The sequence below is a fragment of the Desmodus rotundus genome, chromosome 9, assembly GCF_022682495.2.
Source record: "Desmodus rotundus isolate HL8 chromosome 9, HLdesRot8A.1, whole genome shotgun sequence".
NCBI classification, from domain to species: Eukaryota; Metazoa; Chordata; class Mammalia; order Chiroptera; family Phyllostomidae; genus Desmodus; species Desmodus rotundus.
The window spans coordinates 23,034,502-23,053,903 of NC_071395.1; the positions used below are offsets into that span (position 1 = coordinate 23,034,502).

The following is a 19,402-nucleotide window of genomic DNA, read 5'->3' on the forward strand; positions in this document are numbered from 1 at the left end:
TTAAGCATAATAAGATAGAAAAGCATTATTGAAAGTTCTGTTGAGGTTCATAACTATGAATTTATATGGCTGCAGACTGCAGGAAGTATAATTTACGTCTGCAGCTCATCGTTTAAATGCAGATAGAGCCATAGATAGAGAGCAAGATGATAGCTAAGGTTGGGGGGAGGTTAGGAGGTGGAGACATAGAGAAAGAAGGACAAAGAACTCATGGTCATGGACAACAGTGTGGTGACTGCTGGAGGAGGGGGATATAAGGACTAAATGGTAATGGAAATGGTAATGGTAATGGAAAATATACAACAAAATTTAAAAAATAAACAAATGCAGATACAACCAAAGAAGGCAATTGAACATGAGCCTAAGGGAGTAACATCACGAAACATCTAGGTTTCGCATTTAGCATAGTCCCCAGATAAACTTGAAATTTAAACACTAAGACAAATGTGCCATACAAATAAAACTTTTAAAGTAAAATAACATTTCAATGAGTTGTTTTGTTCTCAATATTTATTGAGGAAAAAATACCTACTTCTCTTTGCCTTAATATTGCAGGCAATCGTTAGAGTCGTTGGGAAGGCTGGGTCCTAGCTTCACAGACACTTGCTTCACTTTCCCATCTGCTCACGGAAGACCTCTGGCACATCCACACTCATTGTTAACTGTCTCTTCCTTGGGCACGTAATTCCTGGGGCATCTTCCTTCCTTTCATAGTCTCTAATTATGAGAATATTCCTTCTAATATTTAATCAGCCTGTGTCCTCATATTTTCTGCCTGCTAGCCATACATTTATATTCACTCAGTAATAGAATTTTTACTTTTGTTATATATTCTGTTACTTATTTCTATTACTTCTTCTGTACAACAGTGAAACTGATGTTCTATTTTCAAAGTCCATTCCATGAGTAAAAGATCAGCTGTTCAATATTTAAATGACAAAGGTGATCCTAAGGGACCTAATAAAAAGAATTCATTTCCAAGAGGTAGCAGATTCTTAAGAAAGTTCTCAAATTTATTCTCTTCTTTATGCCTTTGCCTTTCTTTTGCTGAGTCTTGTAGGAATTAATAGCAACCTTTCTCCTGTTCATTTTAATAAGAGCTAGTTGGTGGGAAATGTAGATATGAGCACTGTATTAACCTGCCAGAGATGAGTTACTTGGGATTACCTACATGGAGTCACAAGATCTCACTTTCAACTCTTGCTTTTTCTCTACACGAAGTGCTCAAATTTACACAAGGTAAAATGTTCTTGTCTTCATTTATATGATCAAGAATGAGAAAAATAGATGTGCATTATAAATGTATGTACTACTGGTATGATACAAAGTTTTAAAACTATTTCTTCCCTAGAAATGAATAATTTTATTCATTGTAGTCCTCAGCAAAAATTTAGATATACACTATATTACCTTATTTTACAGAGTAAAATTGTTCCAACGAGGGAAAAAATATTTATAACAACACATTTTAATATTATAAATGTTTACTGTGATTTCACAAGTGCATTGGTATTTATCTCAGTAATTTATACTTTGACACTGATATATGTACATATGCACATGAAACTTATGAGAGAACTAACTTATATATAGGCTTGTAGAAAAGGCATTATTTTATTTTATTTTATTTTTTTGCATATATCTCTCAAAGACATGCCTTGTTCTCGGCAAGCTTTGTTTCTTCTCTAATTGTTTTCAATTTTGGGAGATAGTCTTTTCAGGAGTGGAATGACAGTGTCATCAATAATACTGACTGTCTTGACTGGTAAATTATCTTACATGACCAAAACCAAGTGGTTTTGATTAATTACCTTCCAATTTGTCAAAACAGGTCACTCCAATTTTTGCAAAGAGCATGTATTCTATAGGCTAATTATTTAACAAGTTGTCTTTTAGAAAGGCAAAAAAAAAATAGACATTTTCTTGCTTATAAAACTATCTTAAACTAGATTTGAGTATCAGTCAGGAATTTTCAAACCTCAGAAAATTTCAGGCAAAAGTAGATAAGACCATGATGTTTTTTAGGCACATAAGTTAGTGGGTACTTATTATAAAGCTGTTTATACTGTGCTATATTTATCTTTATGTATTTCTAAGTTTGTTATACCCAATTATACCAAGGTGTGAAATACTGAAAAAAAGGTAATATCAACCCGATAGAATTTATCTACTTCCTAATTTAAGAGCAATGTGTTTTGAACTTTAAAAAAATATATATGTATTCCAGATTACATTTATTTTGAACTACATGCTTCCTTCAACTAACATATCTATTTGACGATATGGAATTTCTTCTCTATCTTGAAAAGAAAACAAAAACACCCTCTCTCTTCTCTCATTCACAAAAATTCATTTTTCAACTATTATGCTAAATTCATGTCTCTATATTTATGCAAACAGAAAATGAACACTGTATTTTAAAATGATAAATATTGAGTACAGTACTTACTGCTTCCAAATTATTATTTATATGTGAGAATTTATTTATAGCTTGAACAGTTCCTCCATTTCTAATTGCCATTTAAGTCCTCATCTTCCTTATAACTTGCACACTAGTTATGCAAGAATTTCAAGTCTCCTGCAATCATCCTCAGACATAAGTAAATCTGAATACCAGCGTCTGATTTGGCTCAGAAATTTCAATGCCCCAGGAACAGCACTGGTGAGTTGGCGCTCTGTCAGTTTGAACTCAGCACGGCGTTCTCCTTCTCACCTATGTTAGATGCAAGGAGGACTCCAGGACTCTGTTAGCTCCCTTTCACCTATTCCCGGACTCGTGCAGAACTGAAGATCCTGCAGCCCAGGAGTTCCTGTGTTTGGGACGCTTCTGGGAGGTGTATTTTACTTTAGATGTCGTGCTGCATGTGCTCTTGCCTTCATGGTCATCGAACACGCGGTCATCAAGACCTCTCCGCTTTCTGCCTCACTTGCACAGCTTTGTCTTTACCTGGCCCTTCTGAGCCTCACCTGAACAGATTCTGACCTCTTTATCTTACAGACTGTTTGATCTAAGCTAGCTCACAACTCTTTGATCTCAGGTGATCACAGCCAAACGAAAATGTTTTGCCATACTGTAAGATAGGAACGATGAAAAAAATGAAGGAGGAATAAAGAAAGAGAAAAAGCTAGAATGAAATAGAAGTTATATACACTGTGAAAATTTTCCATGCATCATGGGAGTCCTGGTTCTGACTAGCATCCCAAAGTCTCAGATTTTACCAGTGAGACATCAAAGCCCAGAGAGATCACCTCACCCAGCGAGGCTCAACCTGGGCTGCATGGTAGACTTCCCCAAGAAGTTAAAAAAAATGTTGCTGCCAGGACCCCATTCGTGTCCCTCAAAAGTGACGTCTCAGCATGGTGCATTTAAAAATAAATGTCCAGATGACTTTAAATGAGCACCCAAGGCTGAGAATCTCAAGCAAGCCAATTGAAGCCAGGGTGATACACACACTGCCAGAACCATACTTGGGGTGGGAGGTCCACTTGATAGCACTTCTCTAACCTGGACACACTAGAATGGAGCCTGGGGATGAGCAACAACTTTTGAAATCATTTGCAACAGTAATTCTCAAACTTGAGAACTCTGTTGGTGGAGAGAGAAGATTCATTTGTTTTTTAAAGCCTTTTCCTTGGATTAAACCTCAAATTTCTCATCTAGGTGCAGTTCACTTCCAAATGACACTATAGTTAAAAAAAAATCCATGGCTGTCAGAGTATAGTCAGTAGCATCACAATTACTTGGGAACTTGTTAAATATGCATTATTGGGCCCTAACCTAGACTTGTTGAATCAGAAGCTCACCTAGCGGGACCCAGCCATAAGGTTGTACCTGGCCCTGCATGCGCGCCTGATGCACGCTAAATGTTGAGAACCACTGAAGTAGAGACTACGGATTGGAAACAGAGAGCTGTAAAAGAGGGTGTGTGTGCTGCAGTGGGGTAAACAGAGGGTGTTTGAGAGTAGAAGTAAAAAGAGATTGATGTAAATCTGTGCATGAGGGACAGCAAAACACAAAGAAAATAAGGACATGATAACATATGTTGGTATTTGATGACTTTCTATTTCCTTTTAAAAATGACTTGATAAACTATATATATACACATACACATACATATCTATGAGTATACATTTGTATAGAATTAGCCCTCCATATCCATGGGTTCTGCATCTGAGGATTCAACCAATCATGGATCAAAAATATTTGAAAAAAAGTTATATCTATAACATTTTGTTGTTGCTGACTTGTACTATGTAGTCAGTCTAGCATGGTTGTGTCTGCACCGAATGTGTACTGACTTTTTTCTTGTCACTATTCCCTAAACAATATAATATAACAACTATGCACATCACATTTATATTGCATTAGCTATTATAAGTAATATAGAGATGGTTTGAAATATAGGGGACAATGCATAGGTTATATATATCATTTTATATTAGGGACTTGAGCATCCATGGACTTTGGTACCTGTGGGAAAGCCTGGAACCAATCACCTGCAGATACTGAAGGACAACTATATACATAAACACACATGTATGTGTGTGCATGTGTATGTATATACAAGGCGGGACAAAAGTAGGTAAGCTTCTTTTGCCCCACCCTAGACATGCTAGGAAAAGTAGAAAGCCAGATATGAGATGGACTGGTGCCATTCGAGAAGCCATGGGCATGAGTCTGCAGGAGCTGAGCAGGGCTGCTGAGGACAGGACAGTGTGCACATCCCTCAGTCACAGGGTTGCCAGGAGTCAGAGCCAACTCAACGGCATGCAATGCACACACATACATGCGTGTATATCTATGTCTGTGTGTGCATATTGCATATACAGTTATCCACACACACTTCAGAAGTGACCTGCTTCTTGTTTTATTTATCTTGTGTCACGTTTAGTACAACTCCATACTTGGGGTTTGCACCTGAACACTTCCACTTTTCACTTTTGTAGTTTGTGCATGAGAATAAAAAGCCTACTTTACCTTTCATTAAACTCTCTATTGAAGTTATACATTTTTAAATTTTTTATTGTTTCTATTTTCAGATAAGACAGCTGCTTCAGAGACATAACAAAGGCAAAGATATCAGGGAAGAGCTATATGTAATGATTGCACCTGGCATACATAATTATTTAAATTTATTCATATGTCTATGGAGGAAAAATGATATCAACTTATCATTTAGATTATTTCATAGAGAAAAATTCTGTCCAAGGAGGAGAAAGATCAAAAGACAATGAAAAAACACAAATGAAGGCTAGGTGCTGAGAAAGACTCAGTGGACAGTGATGAGAACTGAGAAAGGCAGACACAACCACAAACCCAGCCAGTCTAAATGCTGATGAGGTAGTTGAAGAGACGCCTTGCAGCTAGCAAGCAGCAGGGTGCATTGGTGTTAGCTTCCAAGAATCTGAAGCAGAACCTTATAGACGTACATGGACAGTCTGAATACACATACTTGCACAAACCATAGATGTAGGTCCTACCTGACATGAAATAGCAAGTTTTTTTGTAAGATTTTATTTATTTATTTTTAGAGAGGGGAATGGAGGGAAAAAGGCAAGAGAAACACCAATGTGTGGTGTTTCTCTCACATGCCCCCTACTGGGGGGACCTGTGTTGCCTCTCACATGCCCCCTACTGGGGGTACCTGGCCCACAGCCTAGGCAATGTGCCCTGACTGGGAATTGAACCTGCAACATTTTGGTTCACAGGCCAGTGTTCAATCCACTGAGCCACACCAGCCAGGGCACAAGTTTTATACACTTAAATTCAGATAACACAAGTTAGGCCTAACATTGGAATATACATGTGGGGTGAAGGTGAGGGACAAAATATTCTTCATATTTTTCTGTCTTTCCAATGAATAAATATTTTGGGTATAGAATGGAGGCTCTCACAGATAGAGTTAACATCTTAAGTTTACATTTCTATTAAAATATAAATGATTGTTATGTGAAGATCCTTTAGTTACTGTGTTACCAAAATATAAAAGAGTGGCTCCTGAAGCCACACAGAAAGGGAATGAGAAAGCAATTCTCATTGGCTGATACTAAGGCATGGTACTTCTCCAAATTGCTCAGATATATAAATCTATCTAATATTTATCAGTTTGTTAACTTACTAGAGAACAAGAGAAAAGAAAGTGCAGTAGAATTGGAAAAATATTCTTCAATTTCTGTTTTCAGTTCATTTTTAATATTTCCTTTAGTGCTTATTACAGTAGTTGTGGTTATTGTAAAAAAATTAAATAGTGGGAACTCCTATTTTAAATATATCAAAATCTAGGAAAGATTTGGATATATTTCCTTTGAATCTTTTTATGCATATAATTTTAATAAGATTATACTATGTTTTTAATTATGTCTCTTAATGACAAGCTATAAAATTCTATGTGTATACACCTCTTAAAGAATGAAACCTGTCAGAAAAAAAAAAATCTTAGGGTTTTGTGTCTAAATGGAAATTCTCTTTTCTCAAGATTCTGAATAAAATATAATTTTATTTTTATAAGACATTTCAACTTTGTTCCACAATATTGTACTTTCTGACCTATGATCGAGAAACAAATGATTGGAATAAACAAAGGGTATAAGAATCATTCTGGATATACTTATACACTAAGAAATATGAATTAGAAAGAGGCAGAAAGAAACAACATTATTAATTATGTATTTGGAATTCTACTGCTAATTGTAGAAATATTTTAAAAATGTAATTATTTTTAGAAAGTCATTGTTTTTGGTAATTCTACCACTGTTTGGAAAATATTTTTCAAGTATGATTATTCACGGAAATTATTCGAGATTGTAACCCTTATGAGAAAGTGCAAAATTACTTCCTTCTGCCTTTCAAACTGACTGACTCCATACAGTATGACTAAGTTAAAAATTAAATTGTAAACATTATGGCTTCCGAATGGCACCTGGGGTGACCAGCAAATGCTCAGCAGCCCTGTAAGTAGATCAATCTTGAGCATTTGTCTTGAGGAGCTTTAATTAAACCCCTGAAGTCAGTTTAATCTGCCCTTTACTCCCATTCTCCCACAGGTCATGCCCTGCTTTTCCCAAATGGATACCTGAGTTCTACCAATTTTCCTTGTACAGTCTCTTGTTCTCTTTTTCTAGTCTCACAATTTTACACTACTTCTCGTTCTTGTTACTGTCCTCTTTAACTCTTCTCTTCTTTTTCTTTCTAACCTCTGAGGTAACACAACTAGATTAATCTTTTTAATAATCTTACCTTCTTGCTCAAGTTCTTTAGTGAGTTCCCTCTCCAACTAAATACAGACAAAGCTTTACAATATATGTACCTGCATGAGTATGTGTGTGTGTACGTGTTGGCACCGGATGAAGAAAATGTATTTTAGGCTCTCCACAATCATACTTTATTTTTCGGCACGACATCCCACCCAAACTTTTCTGTTCCTGTCAAAGTTGACCCACATAGTTGACCTGGTTACCTGCTCAATTCTACTTCTAAGCACTCACTGAAAATGTCTTCTATGTCTGGAGTAGTCTACCAACCTCCATCTCCATCTGCTGAAATTCCACCCAGGATCCAATTCCATTTCACCTACTACGTCCTCCATTAGGGTTAACCACCACCCCTGCCCCCAATCTGTACTTTACCTTTACCTCCCTTGCATATAACAGCACTTGATATGACACATATCACATTGTACATTAGTTTGGATCTAGCTAGTTGTGCAATTGTCCGATGTATGAACTGTCAAAGTATAAGCTCCTCATAGGGCACAAAGACTGAGGCTTATTTATCAGCCCCTTGTATAACCTTGCACATGGTACATATGCAACAAATGATTTCTTGAGAGAACGATTAAGCAATTAAATGAACAAATGAATAAGTAAGTGAATGAATGAAGACTGGCCATTCTTCACTCAAAAATGGCTGGAACCACTGTAAAATATCAATATTTTGCCAAGACACTTACTTGCCTGTGTAGAAGGATTCATATGCAGAAACATATTTCTAATTCATTCAATGTGTCCTTGGTTATCTGTAAACAAATTACTTTGTCAGTTATCCATGAGATTTGATCTTTCCTTTAATGTAATGCTCAGCCAGATAAAATTAATGAGTGGACAAAAAACAGAAGGAAGTCACGGTTGAGAATGAGGTTATGAGGGTTCAAACACTTAGCAACCACAAAGAAATACCTATCACAAAGTCAATTTGAATTAAGAGTCTCTGCCACATGAAGCAAAGAAAAAGACTAAAAAGGTATAATGATCATTTTTCTGATAGGTCTGTGATGCACATATGTACAAAAGCCCCACTCTGTACCTAACCAAATATATTTATATCTACACAGAAATCCAATGTGTACTATCTGTCCTTTTTTTTTTTCCTTTTCACCTCAATGTATGCAGGTGATAAAAATTAAACCTAATAACTTTAGGAACAACTGAATCAAATTATCTCTAGTTTAATTTTGTCAATCTCACAAACGAACCCCCAAAGATCTCAAAGCTTACACGTAAAATGAATGTTTGTGATGTGTGAGAATAAAGAGAAAAATCACTATGTAAGGAGGAATATTCATTTAATGTTTATAATCTATTTACTCATCTATGTGTCACCAACATTATAAGGTAGAATTGAAAAAGATGAATACTATTGGGGCAAATCACTTCCTTTTCCCAGAAGCTGATTGTTCTCTGAGCTCACCAGTGAAGTACAGACAGGGTGCCAGTGATGGTTAACAGGGGAGGGATTATCCCAAAGGGAACAGTCCATATTTTGATCTCTGCTGACTCAGAGGATTTGGACAGTTTGAGCTGACCCTAGGACTAGTGAGGAAGAGCTATTCTGTTGTTGGGTCCTTGGGACTGGGACTCTTGGGGCAACACATGCCAACATACAGGGAAAAAATCCCATGTGCTCCAAGAACTCGTGGAGCCTTTAGAAAGTCCTCAAAGAGGGCCTAGCCCACCATGAGAGTAAATCACTAGGCTGGATGGTAACAGAGGCATCCGTGTGAGGATCCTCGATCCTAATCAGGATTTAAACTCCTGGCATCAGTAAATTGAAGCATAACCAGAGGTGATGAGGGCCACAGGAGGAGCAATTCAAATCGCATCTTCCCAATCCACAGCAGCTCACACAACCAAAGTACCTTTGAATTCAAATAAGAGTTGGCCTCCTTTGCTTTCATTATTGGCACAGCACGGTGATCATTTTCTTCTCCACTGTGTTCCATCAGTGGGATATCTAGTGGGAGGAAAATGCACTAATTAGTTGTGACTTTGGATTGGTGCCAGGATCAAGTTAGGAGCCAGGGACATTGCTAGGCCATTGTCTTTGTTGTTGATTGTTCCCTCTAGCCCTGTGCAGATGGTCTGAGGTTTTGACCGAGTCAGTGGTGACAAATTAGGGCATGAAATTAAACTCAGGAAGTCATGCTATGTAGCAGGGTTTTTGAGTTGAAAATATTCCTTTGAGAAAACAAAACCCTTTCAAAAATCACTTGCGTGTGAAAAGCTGTCACTCATCTATAGGTGTTAAGAAGATTGTAGGTTCAGAATGGCCAGTCCCATGATTGCAAAAACTGTGCCAGCTGTCTACAAAATATTTTATTTGTATGTCATAATTGTATTTTCATTAGAGTTTACAAGATATTTTTAATCTCAGGCTGAATGGTAGCTTATAATGTTTATCTTCGTTTCTCTAAAGAAAACCTTAAAATCTGACTTTAAGGGTTTCTTTTGCAATTCCAAAAATGGGTGCTGATTCCATGTCCATCAGAGTTGCTGGAAAGAGCCTTTAGTAAGAATACTAGTATTAAATGCTGTCCACCTTCTTCTCTGCTTATTAAATAAGAGCTACTTCTCCTTTCTCTATCTGGTCAGTTTGCTTGACTTCCTCTGGTGCTCAGAGAGCGTATAGAAGTGGTATACCTCACTTTAGTTCCTCAAATGCCAATTAAAATGTGCATGGTACGTGCAAGGATCATACATTTCTCACTTTCATTATAAGTGAATTTTCCCGAAACATAGGCAAAACACCGGCATTTGGTAACAGCTTCTGAGAACTGCTAAATCATCTCACCAAGCCCTCCCTTTTGGTCTATGTCCTGTACATGTTCAAATAATACCTTAAACGACACCATTCCCAGGCCACTTATCGTCTAGTAACTTGCCACCTTTACCCTGACTCTTTAACACTCTCACCATGTAAATTACTCTTAAGATCATGCTGTTCAACCATACAAAGAAAATCTAGCCCCCCAAAATTAATAAATAGGAATTTATTCAGCTCATAATAGCAGAACCTTGGTAGATGAAACAACTAACAAACAATAAATGTCAGAACTGTATGAAATAGGGTTTAAGAGCAATGAAACCTCAAGAAATGGAGGGAGCATTGTAGGCAAAGAAGACCCAGAGGCTGTTGCATTAATGCTGTGAGTTTAGTGTAGCTTAAACTTAGCTGAGGTGTTATCAGCAGAAGGAGGGTGTCACGGATATGAGATTATATTTGAGGAAATTCTCATAGGCAGATATTCCCAGAATGCAATAGGTTGAGGAAATAACCATCTGAGCATTACTTTAAAAAATACTATTTAACCTTTATTGATAATTTACATAAACCTTAGAAATAGTCCTATGAAGTAGATAGTGCTATTTTCCTCTTTTATTGATGAGGAGCTTGAAAATACAAGGGCAGGGGAGAGCAATGGGGTGGGGGGAAATGGGGACAACTGTAAATGAACAACAATAAAAAAATTAATTAAAAACATTTTAAAAAGAAAATATAAGACAAGTAATTTAATGGACATACACATGAAGAACTATGATTCTAATACTCATTGTACTTTGAATGACCACTCACACCAGTGTTTCCCAGCACTTGTCACATCATCACACACACAGAACGTGGTAACACCTGGAGCTGACTGGGATTAGTGGCTAACACACCCAGGACCTTTAGCTACCCTCTGGGCTGAGGGAATCAAGATCCTGGAGCAGTGGTCATTTTTTTTGTGGCAAAGCCCATAGCCTATCAGCTGGTAAATTTTGGACTATGCTACTATGTTAGGGACTAGTGGGAAATACAATAGAATTGTCCAAATAAGTCCAAATTGTGGAAGGTCCTATGATGATGATGATCAGGTGAAGTAATTTGGACTTGATTGGACTGATGACAGAGTTCTTGAAGAGTGGCCTTTTATGAGGAGGACTTGAATAACTGTATGTTTTAAAATGATTTGGAACCAGCAAAGCCTTAAAGATAGTTTGCATCCTTGTTGACAATTCAAAACTATTAGAGATGATGGTGAGGATGAAAAGGGGAAAGATACAAAAAACATTGAGAGAGAAAAGTATTGCCATATTGCTGACAATTTCAATACACGACCCAAAGGACACGGAAGGTTCAAAGACAAAGGCAAGGCAAGAGGATGGGATATTGATGGAATGACATCTTTGGGATCCAAAGCTATTTTGGAGATGATGAGATGTAAGAAAGGCTAAGTGTTCCCTTTGGGGTTACCCCATTATTGGAGTTGGAGAACTGGCTGAAGTTTCTTGCTACTGGAGAGGCAGAAGTTGGTTTTGGAGATGGACGTTTTAAAAATCACAAGTCCAGGAGCAATGCTTGAAGTTGTGGGCCTAGATCACCTTCCTACAAAAGGGTAGTCAATAGAAAGAGGAAAAAACAAAGGGTCAAGTACAAAACTCCCAGGATAAGCAGAGGGGAAATGCTTGAAAAGAGATGGGGGTGGGGGTGGTGTAGAAACCTGTGGGAAAGGAAGAAGAGCAGAACTGCAACATTGGAAAAGAAATGTGAGGTCATGCCGTGTAATTGCCCTGCTGGACTTCCCTTAACACAGTTTCAGCCTTTTTCATCTCATGGCACACATAAACTGATTACTGCAATTCTGCAGCACACCGAGTAATATGTATTTTGCTGATTTAACAAAAAAAAATAGGTATAATTTTTTTGTTGAATTTCTTAGGGTCACATTGGTTCACAAAACCATACAGATTTCAGGTGTAGAACTCAACAAAACATCATCTGCACACTGCACTGTGCACCCACCACCCAAAACTAAGTCTCTCTGTCCCCATTTATCCCCACTTTGCCCACCTTCACCTACTCCCACCCCCTTTCCCTCTGGCTATCCCCACACTGTTGTCTGTGTATGTATTTGTGTGTGTGTGTGTGTGTGTGTGTGTGTTTTCTTAATCCTTTCCCCCAGCCCCCAACCATTCTCCCCTCTGACAGCTGTCAGTCTGGCCCATGTACTCATGCCTCTGTTTCTATTTTGTTCATTAGACTCCAGATATAAGTGAGATAATTTGTCTTTCTCTGGCTGCCTTATTTCACTTAGCATAATAATCTTTAGGTCTATCCATGCTGTTGCAAAAGTTAAGAGTTCCTTCTTTTTTATGGCCACATAGTATTCCATCGTGTAAATGTACCACAACTTTTTAATCCACTAATTGACTGATGGACCGTTGGGCTGTTTCCAGGTCTTGGCTATTGTAAATAACACTGCGATGAACATAGGGGTGCATATGTTCTTTTGAATTAGTGTTTTGAGTTTCTTTGGATATATTCCTGAAAGTGGAATTGCTGGGTCACAAGGCAATTCCAAAAAGCAGGTATAATTTTGACTCATTCACACCAGATGGCTGTTGTTGTGTTGGCTGTTGTCATTTTTTTATTTGACAATCTAAGGGAAAAGAGGTCAGTGCCCCTGACTGAATAGTCATCTATTGCATGTTCTAAAAACGCTTGCAGCCCACCAGCGTTCCTCTTCCAGTACACTGGGTGAGAATTGCTGCTTTAACACTACGCCTGCCTTGTGAGCACCCCACTTATGCTGAGTACTTTTACCCTCTCCTGGGCCAGCTTCTAACATCTTTGGAAAGCTCTGTTCATTCCTTTGACTTACCCAGTTGTGAGGCAGAACAAGACCAGTTGCCCTTTCACACAGTAGCCGTTCACATATCTGAAGAAAGCTATCATGTAATTTTCCTTTCCTGCCCTTTTTTCCTTCTGATGTCAAATATGGGACTTAGTATTTCTTTTTGTTTGCCCCAGAATAACCACACTCCTACTTTAGAAGTTCACCCCTTTGACCTACAATTATTTTTAATTATGGTAGAAGAGTCTTAGCCAAGAATTTACATATGTTGAATTCCATACTCTTCCCCTATCATCTCTCACTATAAGAGCTTACTTCTCATAACATATTACATTATTATCTCACCTATCAACTCTCCCCTAACATTTCTCACCTTCTCAGGCTACAGAATCCTAACGTTTTTGGTCTGTCCTCCATAAGTAGTCACTATTCCAATCCCTGCAATCATCTTATATGCCCTTCTGATTCCACCTTTTCCAACTTTAAGGGTTACAATATAGTAGCAATGTCACATGAGTCAAAAAGAAATAAGTTTGAAGAAGGACAGGTTAGTCAACAATGGAAAAATACACAGGAGAGATAAAGAGCTAGAAAAGGTCTTTAGACTTGGCTGTAAGGAGAGTGTTGGCAGCTTAGCAGAAACATGATCTAAGTAGGAAGATAGATGGAAAAATATCTTACATCACAGTCCATTATGATGAAAACTGGCACTCTATAAACTGACATGCAGACAAAAAGTTCAGCTGCTTTTATAAAAACATGCAGTGCATTGCTTTTATTACCTAGTAGCTATTTTTGTTGATTTTATTGATTACTTATGGTTTGACAATAATGCCTTAATTTGGGATGACATTTATGCTTTGAAATATTTTCTCATAAATCTTATTTTACTTGATTCTCATAATAGCCATGTATGATTTTTTACAGATAAATAAAACCAACTGTTTAAAAACTTGTGTGAGGCCATCCAGCATATTGAAGAGTGATGCTAAATTCAGTCCCAATTTTACCCCACACGGTCTAAATATACTCTCTTACCCAATTTTATTTGAGACATGTCTTTGATTGACCTAAGGATTCAAATGTGTCAGTAACTAACTCACTTGTATAGAGTCAGAATTCACGACCTTGGCCTTTACAAGCATTTTCTTAGACCAACTTAGAAACTATCTGCTAAAAACCATTAGTTTCAAAGAACTAAAAGCAATGACAAAAACCAAATTGGTAGTAGTTGTTGCAGTAGTATTAATCCCTTAATAAAATTAACAAATTAGCCATAATAAAATTAACAAATATCTGATTGCCTACTATGTGCCAGGTACTGCACTCTTTCTATTTAATCCTCTTGACACTGTAATAGGTATTTTTAATCTCATTTTACACATGAGTAAACTGAGAACTTTTCCAGCTTACTGGTGCACAGAGCAAGGATGTAAGTCACGCTTTGATTTGCTTGTGAATCACAAGCACCAAACTATTCCATATTTTTTTCCTATGACACTAGAAAAAAATGCAACAAAAGGGATATGAAGTCATCTTTGAGAAACATGAATACTCTATATCAACAGTTTTTGTCCCATTTCCCCCCAATTTCAAAATCAGTTTCTTGCCATCATTGTGATTTCCAGTCTCTCAAACCCATTCTTTTCTCAAAACACATTAACCACGAGATAGTTTCACTCGCCTTCTTGCTCAGTGAGTCTAGACCCTATGACCAACTATTTTCACCCCTTATTCTCTGATGCACCAGGACCCATCACTCATTCATCCTTCCCATTTCTGACCTAGTGATCTCAAGATGTGAGATTGTGCTCCTACCTGCAGGATTGCTCTCTGGCTGCCGAGCACTGCCAAGTCGCACAGTAGTGCTAACAGCATCTACCATCCATTTGTGCTGTCTGATCTCACCAGGGACCCCATGACTGCTCCACACTTCCAACATTCACGCTTGGCTAGTTTTCCATCACATTCTCCAAGTGGCGTTTTCTAATTATTTACAGCCTCTAAAAGACCTTAGCCTTACGCCTTCCTATCGTCTGTTTAGCATACAGGTTGTCTCCTGTATCACAGAAGAGAATGAGACCACCCAGACCCAGCTACTGCAGTTGCCTCTGCCTGCACCACTTTTGGATTTTCCTTTACCTCTTGCTCACAGGAAAGTGTGTCTGTTTCCCTCCTGTGTATTTTTCCACGTACCTAAAGATATTCCTTTACCATACTTTTCTTTCCTCATTCTTAACTTCTCCAGAAACTTCATTCAACAATGGGGCATTCTCTTGCCTATTTTTTTTTTTAAAGAAAGACTTCCCTTTGGTACCTTTGCCTCTGCTTTATAAACAAGAAACCTGTTAAAAAATAAAATGAAATGAAAATTAAAGGTAACATTTCCTTTTTAATGAAAAGTAAAATTAAAAGTCTATTCTCCTATAGTCTGTTTACTGCTCTACTATATTTCTCAAAAAGAGTGATTATATCTCCTCATGCGTTTTCTTGAGCATTAATTTCTCACCCCCAGCTTTATACCTCTTAGTATGGCTCTGACCGACATGGATTCTAATCATTTTTTAGCTTAGTAAAGTGAATTCAAAGAACAAGTGCCAAACTCTGAAGTATGGTGATTAATTTTGGGTAAAGAAAAACATCCAAATTAAACCATTACAAACCAAGCAGTATCCATAATTGCTGTGCTTAAAGATTATTTAGTTGGAGAGGAGTATGGACAAAAGTGCAGGTAAGGAAGTGAGGGGGTATATCAGAAAGATTTGCTTAAAAAGAGAAATAGGGCATGGAATACGGAAAGAGAGAGTTGACAGGCCTGCACATGAGCTGTCTGAAGATGCCAGATGGGTGACTGCCTTCCGAGTCGCATCTTGTAAGTGTGGGATGCTGCCACAGCTAGCCATGGAAACCCAGCAAGGTCCTTGGGACCTCCGTACACGTAGCAGGCTGAGAGGCCCCCTGTCTCCCAGCCCCCCTGCTGTGTTACTACAGTGTTTCAGAGTCTTAATACCTACATGATTGTAATGGTTGCCCAAATGGGGTCCCTGCTGGCAGGTTCTTTTCTCTCCCTCTCAACCTAGCCTACATGCTAATGCTATTGTCTGATTTTCTTTGCACATAGCAAGAACCAATAAAATGTGAATGAATAAAATGACAAATGAATGAATGAAAAAATTCCAAAGCTACATAATCACTAGGTCCTTCATGAATATTTTTTTATGGATGAAGTATTTTTAAAAAACTTAGGCAGAAAAAAAAGTTATTATTCTACCAGAACTAAGAACCCCCGATAAGGCAGGGGTTGGGAAGTAGTGGAGGTCATTTTAAGATATATAAGACCAAGAAATAAAAGCCTACTTTTTTCTATCCTCACCCAAAAATATGTTCTATTGATTTTAGAGAGAGAGGAGGGAGGGAGAGAAAGAAAGATGTGAGAGAGAGATATCAATTGGTTACCTCCTGTATGCACCCTGAGCAGGGATTAAACCCTCAGCCTAGGTAGGTATATGCTCTGACCAGGAATTGAACCCACAACCTTCAGTTGTACAGGACGATGCTCCAACCAACTGAGATCTGGCCAGGGCAAAAAAGCCTACTTTTCTTAAAACTTAAACAATAAGGATGGAGCTTTAGTACATACACACACACACAATTTTCAAAGTTTAATTAGAAAAATAGCATTTTGTGGTCTGCTCTTCACAGAAAGCCCGAAATTATATGGAAGTTTATTGAGGTTATAAAATGTGAAAGTCTCAACATCTGCTGATTAAACTGTAAGCAGCCAGTTCATATACAAAAAATGCCAAAAAGAAAAGACACCAATGAAGATCACCAAAAATTTTATAGAGTCTTGCCCTGGCTGGTGTGGCTTAGTGGATTAAGTGCTGGCCTGTGAACCAAAGGGTCGCTGGTTCAATTTCCAGGTAGGGCACGTGCCTGGGTTGCCAGCCAGGTCCCCAGTGAGGCTCGTGAGAGGAAACCACACATTGATGTTTCTCCCCCTCTCCTTCTCCCTCCTTTCTCCTCTCTCTGAAAATAAATAAATAAAATTATTTTAAAAAATTTACAGAATCACTCAAATCATAATCCATAATTTTACCCACCAAGTAAAAGTTCATCAAAATTATGAATATTTTAGAATGCAATTTTATTATTAAAAGTATTTTGTCTGCACAGTCATTCTGTTGGAAAAAGCATGTTTATGTTTTCATTTATAATTTGGCAATTGTGGTTTGTGTAAAGTGTATCAAGTTGGGACTTGTTGAATTCTTTCTATAATGGCACTATCACTTTATTTTTTATTTCTAGTAGATATTTGAAGTTTATAGTTAGCTCTTAAATTCATTTTAGAACAACCTCAACATGGTTTAAAAAAGACTCTTGGGATCCAACATCAGTTGAATAATTTAGAAAAGGTTCAAAATGCTAAAATAATGTAAAAATGGATCTTGTGAATTGGAAATAAAAATGAACTAAGCTTTTGATTTTTCCTATGGGAAATAATCTTAATTTTATATAAAAAATGATATTGTTGATAGTGCTTCAATTAACAGCTTAACAGAAATTTTTTAAAAGGAGTCTATAAGATACAGTAAGTTGGACCAGTCTATATAGTCAGTAAACTCACACGTCAGTTTGAATTCAGTCATCAGCGAGGTCGTTGTTTAAATATGCTTATGAATAAATTACTTTTTTCATGTCAGTGAAAATCAGAGCCTCAGAATCGCCTTGGCAGCTGTGCAGCATTTGATATAATCAGGTTTCTTTTTGACAATTTTAAAGTTAAATTTATCGGGGTGACATTGGTTAATAAAATTATATAGGTTTCAAGTGTAGTGTACAATGCTATATAATACATCATCTGTGTATTGTATTGTGTACCCCTCACCCAAAGTCAAATCTTCCATCACCATGTATTTGATCCCTTTGCTATGTACTACCCTCCCCAACCCCCTTCCCTCTGGTAACCACCATGCTTTTGTCTGTGTCTATGAGTTTTTGTTTCATTGGTTTTCTTGTTTGTTCATTTGTTGCTTTCAGTTTTTATTCCACATCTGAGTGAAATCACATGGTTCTCAATGTTTTCTGTCTGAGTTATTTCATTTAGCGTAATATTCTCAAGGTCTATCCATGTTGTCACAAATGGCAGTATTTCATCTTTCCTTACAGCTGAATAGTATTCCATTGACACAATCATATCTAGTGATGAATTATCTGATGGCATTAACTGCAAGTTTTTGTTTTTCAAATAAGAAATTGTGCCCTCAGGGTTTCAATGACAGGCTCGAGGGACTTTCAATTTTATTGTGTGCTTCCCTATGTAACCTTTACTTCAACTTTTGTTCCTGGCAGAAGTTGAGATGATTTCTTTTTGTAAACTTTGTTTTTATTATTGTTGATAATATTCATGCATTATCTTTAACTCATGAACGCCACGTTTAAAACAGGTTAGCCGACGTTTTCTGTAACAGTATGGATAGTAAATATGTTAGTCTCTGCCGCTACACGGCCTCTGCAGCAACTCTCAAATCTGCGTACGGTGTAAACAGAGCCCTAGATAACACATAAACAATATGTGTGTCTGTGTTCCGATAAAACTTTATTTACAAAAACACACAGCAGGAAAAATGGAGCCATAGTTTGCTGACCGCTGATCTAAAGGAGCGTCTCTGTGTGGAGGCAGGGAGATAAAAGTTTCAAAACTTAAGTAATATAAACCTGTCATGCCGTATAATTCATTGTTTCACAGGCTTCCAAAATGAGTACTACAACAAAATGAAGTGCTGTAAAAACCCAGGTTTGCCTTCACTGGCTGCTTTTGTGATAATCATAGTTTATTGACTGGACAGTTCCTTTACTCAGAAACCCTCCGCTGAGCAACCACGTGCAACCAACACCCTACTGACAGTGGGTGTGATACAGTGTGTGCTGAGCCCGGACCTCTAGGACCTACACCTTTGGAAAGAGTAAACATTTGGGGCTTTTGTAGTAACAAAAATAGTCTCTCAGATAGTTTTTAGTTTGTCCCCACCATGTCAGCCTTTGATACGTGCTGCTAAGCCAACACTGTTACTTCCTAACTCAGTCCAGCGGGAGGCCGGCCCCACTCCCACCCCTAGGACTTTAGAAGTCAGTGTTTCTTTCTGCTTAGTTTATTTTTACTTAAGGAAAAGAGATTCAAAATACTGCTGTACTGTGTCATACTTCTTTATTTTGAGGTTAGGGAAGGGCTGGGTTTCAATTCCTGTATCTTGCTGCAATAACAATCTGAGCAGCCATTTCATCTCCCCCGGGGAGGCCGCTGGGATAGATAAATGTGTTTTAAAAGCTCGCTTTTTAAAACCCATGCTTCTGGAGAGCAGAGCACATAGACTTAAAAGGCAGGAGCAGTGGCAGCAATGTAAACATTCCTCCACTGTACCACTGAGGCTCAGCTCAAAAAATGTAACTACACAGATATTTTTTAATGTTCCATTCTGATTTCTAACAGATTTCAAGCAATATTTCTAATT

The 19,402-nt window shown here is 37.7% G+C and overlaps 1 protein-coding gene across 1 annotated transcript in view; it reads left to right on the forward strand.

The window, feature by feature from the left end:
* The window catches only part of MARCHF1 (membrane associated ring-CH-type finger 1), a 538,948-nt gene that overhangs the window by 477,065 nt on the left and 42,481 nt on the right, over nucleotides 1–19,402 (forward strand).